The following is a 10,699-nucleotide window of genomic DNA, read 5'->3' on the forward strand; positions in this document are numbered from 1 at the left end:
TATTTGTAAAGCTCTCAGCACAGTGCCTGGCACACAATAGGCACTTACTAAATGCTTGTTTCCTTCCCCATACTCCTTGCTAGGCATCATGCTAAGTGCTGGGAATATAAAGGCAAAAAATAGTCCTCGCTCTCAAAAAGCTCACATGGTCTGACAGGCCAGTATTATAACCTGAGAGTCAACAAAAAGAAGGAGAATCAAAGAAGCCTTCCTGGAGAAGGTGGGATTTCAGCTGGGACTTGAAGGAAGCCAGAAGGTGGAGATGAGAAGGGAGGGCATTCCAGGTGTGGGGGACAGCTGGAGAAAATGTCCAGAATTGGGAGATGCAGAACATCTAGGAGGCCAGTGGCACTGAATCACATCCAGAGTATCTGGCAGGGAGGAGAGATGTAAGATGTAAGAAGACTGGCAAAGGTAGGAGGGGGCCAGCTCATGAAGAATTTTAAATGCCAAACAGAAGACTTTGTATTTGATCCATTGAGTAGATGGGGAGCAGTTTACTTAATGGGTGTGGGGGTGACTTAGTCAAGCCTGCCCTGTAGAAAGATCACTGAATGAGCCAATGAGTCAGGGAGACTAATCAGATGGCTATTAAAATAGTCTAGCACAAAGTGTTGAGGGCCTGTGCCGGGATGGTAGTAGTGTTAGAGGAGAGAAGGGGCCTTATAGGAGAGATATTACAAAGGTAAATTCGATAGAACTTGGCAATAGGTTAGATATGCGCGGTCAGAGTGACTAGTCGAGGAGGACACCTAGGTTGTGATCCTGGGTAACTGGGATGATGGTGGTGTCTTCAGTATTCGTAGAGAAGTCTGGAATTTTGTCATTGTTGTTCATTCACTTCAGCTGTGCCTGACTCTTTGCGAACTCATTTGGAATTTTCTTGGCACAGGTACTGAAGACTATGAAATGTTTATTATGTGACAGGCACTGCTAAGCCCTGGGATAGAAATCTTTTTAAAAATTTTTTTTATTTTTTAAACATTTATTAATATTTATTTTTTAGAAAAGTTAACATGGTTACATAATTCATGCTCTTACTTTCCCCTTCACCCCCCCCAACCTTCCCCCCTCCCATGGCCATTGCGCATTTCCACTGGTTTTAACATGTGTCATTGATCAAGACCTATTTCCAAATTGTTGATAGTTGCATTGGTGTGGTAGTTTCGCGTCTATATCCCCAATCATATCCGCCTCAACCCATGTCTTCAAGCAGTTGTTTTTCTTCTGTGTTTCCTCTCCTGCAGTCCTTCCTCTGAATGTGGGTAGCATCTTTTCCATAAATCCCTCAGAATTGTCCTGGGTCATTGCATTGCTGCTAGTACAGACACCCATTACATTCGATTTTACCACAGGGTATTGGTCTCCTAGTTCTGCTCCTTTCACTCTGCATCAATTTCTGGAGGTCTTTCCAGTTCACATGGAATTCCTCCAGTTTATTATTCCTTTGAGCACAATAGTAGTATTCCATCACCAGCAGATACCACAGTTTGTTCAGCCATTCCCCAATTGAAGGGCATCCCCTCGTTTTCCAGTTTTTTGCCACTACAAAAAGCGCAGCTATAAATATTTTCGTACAAGTCTGTTTATCTATGATCTCTTTGGGGTACAAACCCAACAATGGTATGGCTGGATCAAAGGGCAGGCATTCTTTTATAGCCCTTTGAGTATAGTTCCAAATTGCCAGCCAGAATGGTTGGATCAGTTCACAACTCCACCAGCAATGCATTAATATCCCAGTTTGGCCACATCCCCTCCAGCATTCATTACTCTCCCTTTCTTTCATTTTGGCCAATCTGCTAGGTGTGAGGTGATACCTCAGAGTTGTTTTGATTTGCATTTCTCTAATTATTAGAGATTTAGAACACTTTCTCATGTGCTTATTGATACTTTTGATTTCTTTATCTGAAAATTGCCTATTCATGTCCCTTGCCCATTTATCAATTGGGGAATGGCTTGATTTTTTATACAATTGGTTTAACTCCTTGTATATTTGAGTAATTAGACCTATGTCAGAGTTTTTTGTTATAAAGATTGTTTCCCAATTTGTTGTTTCCCTTCTGATTTTGGCTACATTGTTTTTGTTTGTACAAAAGCTTTTTAGTTTGATATGATCAAAATCATTTAAAAATATGGAACACTGGGGCAGCTGGGTAGCTCAGTGGATTGAGAGCCAGGCCTAGAGACGGGAGGTCCTAGGTTCAAATCCGGCCTCAGACACTTCCCAGCTGTGTGACCCTGGGCAAGTCACTTGACCCCCATTGTCCACCCTTACCACTCTTCCACCAAGGAGCCAATACACAGAAGTGAAACAAAAAAAGATATGGAACACTTCATGAATTTGCGTGTCATCCTTGCGCAGGGGCCATGCTAATCTTCTCTGTATCGTTCCAATTTTTAGTATATGTGCTGCCGAAGTGAGCACTGGGATAGAAATCTTAAAAAAGAGAGTGTCAGCCCTCAAGGAGCTTACATTCTAATAGAAAAAGACAACATCTAATTCCAACCCTATTCTCTTGAGCTCTAATCCCAAATCACCAACTCTTTATTCAATATTTCCTCCTGGATGTCCCAGAAGCGTCTCAGACTCAGTATTCCCAAAGCAGAACTCATCTTGCCCCTCTGATCCATCTCTCTTCCCAACTTTTCTCTTATTGTCTATACAGGGCACCACCATCCTTCCAGCTGCCCACACTCAAAACCTCAGTGTCACTCTTGACTCTTCACCTCCAGATCAGTTCCCAAATCTTGTTTCTACCTTCCCAGTGTCTCTCACATCTGACTCCATTCTCTCCACTCCCCCAGCTACCATCCTAGTTCAAACTCTCTTCATCTCTCTTTTTTTTTGTCTCTCCACTTCTTACCTGGACTCCTAATTCACCTTCCTTCTTCTCATCCTCTCGTCTCCCATCCAATCAGCTCTCATGTAGCTACACCCGTGATTTTCTTAAAGCCAAAGTATGACAGTGTCACCCTGACCCCTACTCAAGAAACCACGGTAGCTCCCTATTGCCTCTAAGATGAAGTATGAACTCAGTTTACTCTTCTGTGAAAAGCTCTTCTACCTTTAAAATCTTCTTATGTATTCCTTCTTTCCATGAACTCTCTGGTCCAGCCATCCTCGGCTGCTTGCTGCTCCACACGTCCAATGCTCCGCCTTACATATCTGTCTTTGCCCAGGCTATTCCCCCTATTTGAAATGTCCTCTTTCCTCACCTCTGCCTCTTAGAATTCCTGGTTTCCTTCACAAAGCTTTTCATGTTGCGGAAATGTTAGGGTACCAACGTTCTGTATTTATTTATTTATGTGCAAATTGTCTCCCCGTTCAAATGTAAACCCTTTGAGGTCAGGGACTTTCATTTTTGTATTTCCATCCAGTGGGTTTAATAATTGGTTGATCAACACTCTCTATCACCAGCTTCACCATCACTTTTACATGACCATTTACCCTTTCCTATAGCTACCGTCATCCTCACTGTTGAACAAATATACATACGCTAGCATCTCAGTCCCAAAGCATGCTCCTCATGGACACATCAGCCCACCTCCATCCTACCCGCTTCTGGCATCACCATGATCACAATGGTACTTTCAGCACCATCTTCACTGTCCCACACGAATAGTCACACAGTCACATCTCCGCCATCGGTAACCTCTCACCTGTCACTTCACCTTCTCTCATCACCGGTGCCCCAGCTCAATGATCGCTGTCCCAGAATTCCTAGTGTTACTGTCACATCATCCCCATCAACAAAATCATCTCTGCCACATCCCTACCATCATAGCTTGTCTTAGCACAGCCACAGCTCCACCGCCATCGTGGTCCCATGAGCACCCCTCTCGCTGGCAGATTCCCAACAGCAGCATCACCAACACTGAAATTAGCAACAAGATCACTCTCACATCTGCATCATGGTTCCCACATCCCCACCATCACTACTGTCCCAGGGCCATCATCATTGCTTTATTAGTGACTACCCCTTCTACCTCTGTTCTACCCATTTCCACCTCCTGATCTAGATATAGTAATCGAGTCAGTAGTGCCATTATTTTGGGAAAAGACATGTCATGTACATCAACTCATCATCTCTGTGAGCCCTTAAGCCAGGGATTCCCAAAGTGGGCGCCACCACCCCCTGGTGGGTGCTGCAGCGATCCGGGGTGGGTGGTGATGGCCACAGGTGCCTTTATCTTTCCTATTCATTGCTATTAAAATTTTTTAAAATTTAATTTCCAGGGCGCTAAGGAATATTTTTTTCTGGAAAGGGGGCAGCAGGCCAAAAAAGTCTGGGAATCCCTGCCTTAAGCAAAGCCCCCTAGCCACTGCTACTCTTTATGTGTCATCTTTTCCTATCAATTTTCCTATTACGTTCCGATTCGATTGTAAGTTCCTCGAGGGCAGCGACTGTCTCCTTTTTATTGTTGTAGCCCAGGGCTCAGCAGTGTCTGTCACATTGTGAGCATTTAACTCATGAATTCGTGCTTTTTCCTCCCTCTTTTCCTTCCTTCCTCTTTACTATCACATCACCGTCATCACTGTCAGACCTCAGCTTTTGTCCCCCTCGTAGCTCCACCACCATCACTGGCCCACCATTCTCGCTTCACCATGGTCTCTTTCATATCACCGCAGCAGCAGCAGGTCACATTAGTACCACCATCACTGCCACACTATTACCATAATCATGGTCGCCTGGGAACAATGACCACTGTCACATTTCCCTATCAGCACTGACACGATGCTGCTCCCACCAGTACCACAAACACTGGGACATCCCGCCAAGCTCAATCTGGTATCACCAGAACAAATGACTGTCGCGTCACAGCGAATGTCACTGTCACATGTACACCTTCGCCACGGTGTGCAAGAGCAGCCATCATTTGGACATCAGCACCGTTGTCACTGTCGCTCCCCACTGCCGTGTCCAGACTCCTCTTCCACTTGGACCATCACTTAGCAAGCTCTTCTCCTCTAAGGTTTCCTCTCTACAAACTTAGCAGCCTGCCTAGAGGCTCATGGTGCTTATCTGGCCTCTAGGACACTCTCTTTCCTTTATCAGTGAATCCCCGTGCCTGGCTCCCAGACTCCTTCTCTGTACCGACAGGCTCCAACTGCATGCCTCATACTAGGGGACTTCAACACCAAGGACATGACTTCAACACACATCGGTGGTGGTGATGTGAAAATGATGGTGGTAGTGACATGACTGTGTTGATAACATTCTGTGATGATGGGAGACAGTGATGCTGATGCTATCTGTTGCCTATCGACTCCCAAGACCCACTCCTGCACTTTACATAAAAGGATGACCATACTCTTGGTCTTCCCTTCATCCATAAGTGTTCCATCTCCACTCTTTTTTTATTTCTTTTCTTTTTTTTTAACCTTTAACTTCTGTGCATTGGCTCCTAGGTGGAAGAGTGGTAAGGGTGGACAATGGATGGGGGTCAAGTGACTTGCCCAGGGTCACCCACCAGGGAAGTGTCCGAGGCCAGATTTGAACCCAGGACCTCCCGTCTCTAGGCCTGGCTCTCCATCCACTGAGCTACCCAGCTGCCCCCCGAATCCACTCTTAAAATCCTTCTTTGGATCATCTAGCCTTCCATCCCTTCCTACTCCTCTTACTCTTTTTCTTCATCTTACATTCCCTTTCATCTCTCCGTTCTTCAGTCCTTTCTCAGACCACCACTCGTCCTCTTGACCCCTTAGTGAACTAGTTCAGTTCTATAGTAAACACGCGTCCATTAAGCCCTCATTATGTGCCTAGACACTGTGCTAAGTGCTGGGAATACAAAGAAGGACAACTGCTTTCAAGGAGCATCCATTCTAATGGGGGAGAGAATATTCAAAGGAAGATATGGGGCAGCTAGATGGTTCAGTGGGCAGAGAGAGCAGGAGATCCTGGGTTCAAATCTGGCCTCAGCCACTTTTTAGCTGTGTGACCCTGGACAAGTCACTTCACCCCATTACCTAGCCTTTACCTCTCTTCTATCTTGGAAGCTATACACAGCATCAATTCTAAGACAGAAGGTAAGGGGTTAAATTAAATTAAATTAAAATTTTAAAACCTCACTTAATCCAACTATCCCTGCTAGCTATCCTCCTATAGATCTCTCCTTCCATTTCCAGTGAAATTCCTTGGAAAAGTTGCCTGTTTTCCATGCGTCCACTTCCTTTCCTCTAGTTGTTTTGAACCTTCAGCCATCTTGACTTGCCACTCCTCACTCAGCTGACACAACTCTTCCCAAAGTTCTCTCTTACCAAATCCAAGGACCTTTTCTCAGTCATTCTTCTTCATCTCTTTAAAGCACTCAGCCTCATCGACCACCTTTTTCTCTTCAAAAGCATTCTTTTCTCTGGGTTTTGGTGACACCACTTTTTCTGGGTTCTCCTCCATTCTGTCTTGACCACTCCTCAGTTTTCCATTGTGAATCAGGATTCGCAGTGAATCCGAATGTTGCCCGTGGTCTTTTCCTGGACCCCTCCTCTCCTTCCGCTCTCTGGGTGACCTCACCAGCCTGTATGCCTTCAATAATCACCTCTTAATTGGATTCATTGCTTCCGTTCTCTTCCCTCTCTAATCTCTCCGAACTGTTAAAGTGATATCACACAAACACAGATCTGATCTTGACCTGATCCTCGCCCTTACTCTAAAATCGTCAATGGCTCCTTATTGTCTCTAGGATCAAATACAAATACTCAGCTTGACATTCAAAGCCCTTCCCAGGATGACTCCCGCTCACCCTTCGAGTTGTATTTCACATTACTTACCTTCACGAACTCTCCATTCCAGTCCAACTGGCCTGCTAGTTGCTCCCTGCCCGTGGTGTTCCATTCTTTGTTTTTTTGCATGAGGGAAAACCAGTCCCTTCTCACCTCTACCTCTCAAGAGCCTGTCAAGGTGCTACCTACTACAGGAAGCCTTCCTGATCTCCTCAACCATCCCTCTGGAAATTACTTTTTGTTATTTTATGATTCCTTGTCCTTATTTAGCTGGGTAGTGTTGCTTTCCTCCAGTGGAAGAGAAGCTCTCTGAGGGCAGGAACCATTTTCCTTTTGTCTTGTGCTAGCAAGCAATGAAGAAGATATCTGTTGAGTTGGATGAATTTTACAGAGGGGGAAGTAGGCTCAGAGATGGGATTTTGAGCATCAGCGGCAAAGGGACCTCATGGGATAAACCCAGCAGATACACTGCTATGTATGCAACGATTTGCTGGTTTTGCCGCTGGAGCAAGGGACGTTTCTCGAATGTCACTGGATGCTTCCCCAGCTTGATCCAAAAAGGCATACAACGTCCAGTATGGCCCTGTAGAAATGAGAAGACACGCCCCCTTGCAGAAGACCAGTGACTTGACCGGTCAAGTTTCCATCACTCAAAGGGCTCTGGTCTGAGTGAGGAGAGGACAGATGCGGAGGGTCAGCAGGGCATACTGGAAAAATCGCAGGTTTAGTAGTCAGGAGATTATTCCGCAAAATGAGAGAATCAGATTAAATGATCTCTGAACTCCCCAACAGTTCCAACATTTGCTGATTCATGGATCCTATGACTGGGAGTCAGGAGACCTAGGTTCTCGTCCCAGCTCTGTTCCATGGCCTTGGGCAAGCCTCTTCCCCTCTCCAAGCCTCAGTTTCCTGACACATAAAAGGGGGGAGTTGGCCGAAGGTCCCAAGAAGCTCTGACGTTCTCGATTCGAAGGTCTCTCCGGACTCCGATATTCCAAGTTCTAAGGGTCTTCCAATTCTGAAAGTCTGTAATTAAATTTGCATGAGATTTAAATGCCAATATGAACATCATTTAACATTGGTGATGGAACTCTGAGGAATGGCACTTCTAAGAAGTAGAACCCTGTGTCTATGGTCCTAGACCCAGGCAGGAAGGGATTGCACCTTCCTCTGATTCCTGACCCTTTGCACTTCAGATGCCTACTGGTCATTGTGGCCACATTTGGTATCTGCCTCAATGGCTGGCTTAGGGACACGCAGAGGTCATGCCCCAAGGTTGCCATCAGGTGGGGATGTGGGCAGTCAGAGCAGGTGGCTTCCAGGCTCTGGGCTCAGACCCACGTACTTCACAATAAAAAGAGAGGAAAAGAAAGAAAACAGGAAATTGTGACCCCTGTGTGCACCCAGTTGTTCCGGGAGAATTCCCCCCCCCCCCAAGTTGGCCAAGCCTTTAAGAAAACAGTAACAGCTGCTGAGTCCTCATGGCGAAGTAGAGAGAACACTGGCTTGAGAGCCTAGAAGTCTGGGTTCTAGTCCTAGCTCTGCCATTAACATGCTTGGACCTGATATTGATACTAAGAGCACTGGTAATGTTATCTCTATTAGTTCATCTCTCAAAGAATTTGCACATAAATTTAACAAATGCTTTAGGAACTCCTTGTTGGAGGAAAGCCTTTCGAGACCATATTTTGCTTTATTAGATCAAATATTCAAAAAATTATCTGTATCTTTCCATCAATTAGTTGTGTAATTCTGAATAGTTAACCTGCTAGAGAAACACTGTTTGCTTTCGGAAACCTTCCTTTTCCGTTCTCATATTTTCATCAAGGATACCAGCAATGCATGTGTAGATCATTGTTAAAGACTTTATGGAGATGAAGAAGTAGGCATTGGGAGGAAGTAGTTAGGAATGGGGTCCAAAACTGAATAGGAGGAGAAGAGAGGACTAAATTGTACGTGGAGGACTTTGTGGTGCTTTCCTATGGTCCCAAGCTGCTCCTTGAAACAAAAATCCAACTTCTTAATACCCCAGTGGTGCTATATGACTGCAAATCATAACCTCATTGATTTCGAGGTGGAATGGGGTCTCAAAGCCTGCATTTAGTCCATATACCATAGTCCAGTGCCTTCATCTTACAACTGAGGAAGCCTCAGTCTAAGGAAGTTAAGAAAATGGATGATCAGGAAGGGAAGTAGGCCAAGTCATCATCAACATCAACATCATCATCATCATCATCACAGCTAGCATTTTTACAGCTATGTAAACTTTAAAGTTTTCAAAGCACTTTATGAATGTGATCTTGTTTAATCCTCACAAGAACCCTGTGAGGGAGGTGTTATTATCCCCCCCCCCGAATTTTACAATTGGGGAAACTGAGGCAGACAGTGATTAAGTAACTCACCTAGTCATACAGCTAGTAATCGTATATGGCAGAATTCAAATTCAGGTCTTCCCAAGTCTAGCCCCAGCACTCTATTCTCTAATCCCATCTAGACTTCCTAAAATGGCTAGAGAGCTGACCTCAAAGTCAGGAAGACCTGAGTCAAAGTTCTGCCTCTGACCTATAATGGTTATGTGACCCTGGATAAGTCATTTAATAGTCTTGGGCCTCAAGTTTTTCTTTTGTAAAATGAACGGGTTAGGCTCCATGAAAGCTAGGACTTTAAGGTTTGAAAAGTTCTCTACAAATATTAATTGTTTTATCTTCACAACAAACCTGTGAGGGAGACACTATTATTATTATTTTCCTCATTTTACAGATGAGTAAACTGAGGAAGGAAGCAGTTCAATGACTTGCTTTATTATATAGCTTGTAAATGTTTGAGGTCATGATTGAACTTGGGTCTCCTTGACTCTAGGGTCATTGCTCCATCCACAGAGCCACCTCCCTAGACAAGAAGAAGAGCAGGGGGTCATGTAAGAAATAGATCATTCAAGGACTCCCCTGGTACCTTGTGAAAGTTTCAGAGATGAATGCTTTATGGACACTTGTTGTGGGGACATGGACACAAATCCCATATGATGAAGTGTGAATGGATTTCTTTTTTTTGCAAGGTGGAGGGAGTACCCTTGTCGATGAGATCAGGTGTTCACTGAACTGACCTTGAGAAAATCCCTTCTCCCTCTTTAAACCTCAGTTTTCCCCACTGTAAAATGGGGGCTTTGGAGGGGATAATAACTGAAACTTCAGAGCTGGAAGGGATCTTAGAATACTGAAGATAAAAAACAAATATCGAACGGCTTCTAAGTTCTAGACTTTGTGCTGGATGTAGGAGATACAAAGAAAGAAAAAGAAATACTTCCTGCCCTCAGGGAACACATGCCCTATTAGAACACACTTTGGTCTAAAGTCCTTTCTAGCTTGATGAGTCAATGAACCTTTGTCTTTCTTGACAGAGTCTTCTCAGGCCATTCTAATGAGGGAGACCCTGTGATCCATACATGATCTATACAGGGTACATAGAAGGAAATCCCAGAGAAGGAGGCATTAGCAGTGAGACAAGGAGGGCGAGGGCGAGGGCTCCTGCAGAAAGTGAGTTATTGAAGGGAATTTCCAGACTGATAATGGTGATGGCCACCGGTAATTACAATACTACAGGCCTACACTGGGCCAGCAACTGGGAGTAGAGAGAAGGGGATGGTAGGGAGAGATATTGTGAAAGTAGAAACCACAAGACTTGGTAACCCCGTGGATGTGTGGAGTGGGCGGAACACGAGAGCTGAGGGTGACACCAAGGCTGTAATAAGCCGGGTGACTGGGAGAATAGTGGTGCCCTAGAAGACAGTAATGGGGAAGTGTGGAAGAAGAGATGAGGATTTCTGTTTTAGACATATTGAGCTTGAGATGCCTGTGTCTATTCACTTGGATGTGTCCAGGAGTCACTAGTTGACCCAAGCTTGAGGCTTGAGAGAGGCAGCTTGGTGGCTCAGTAGACTGAGAGCAAGGCCTGGAGTTGGGAGGTCCTGGATTCAAATCT

At 44.8% G+C, this 10,699-nt stretch overlaps 1 non-coding gene across 1 annotated transcript; it reads right to left on the reverse strand.

Annotated features, from left to right (window-relative positions):
• Nucleotides 1-2,317: 2,317 nt before the first annotated feature.
• Nucleotides 2,318-2,425, reverse strand: LOC123254061. Its single transcript, XR_006506650.1, has one exon. It is a non-coding gene; the product is annotated as a U6 spliceosomal RNA (small nuclear RNA).
• Between the last annotated feature and the right edge of the window lie 8,274 nt (nt 2,426-10,699).

The sequence above is a fragment of the Gracilinanus agilis genome, unplaced genomic scaffold (genome assembly GCF_016433145.1).
Source record: "Gracilinanus agilis isolate LMUSP501 unplaced genomic scaffold, AgileGrace unplaced_scaffold13613, whole genome shotgun sequence".
In the NCBI taxonomy this organism is placed as follows: domain Eukaryota; kingdom Metazoa; phylum Chordata; class Mammalia; order Didelphimorphia; family Didelphidae; genus Gracilinanus; species Gracilinanus agilis.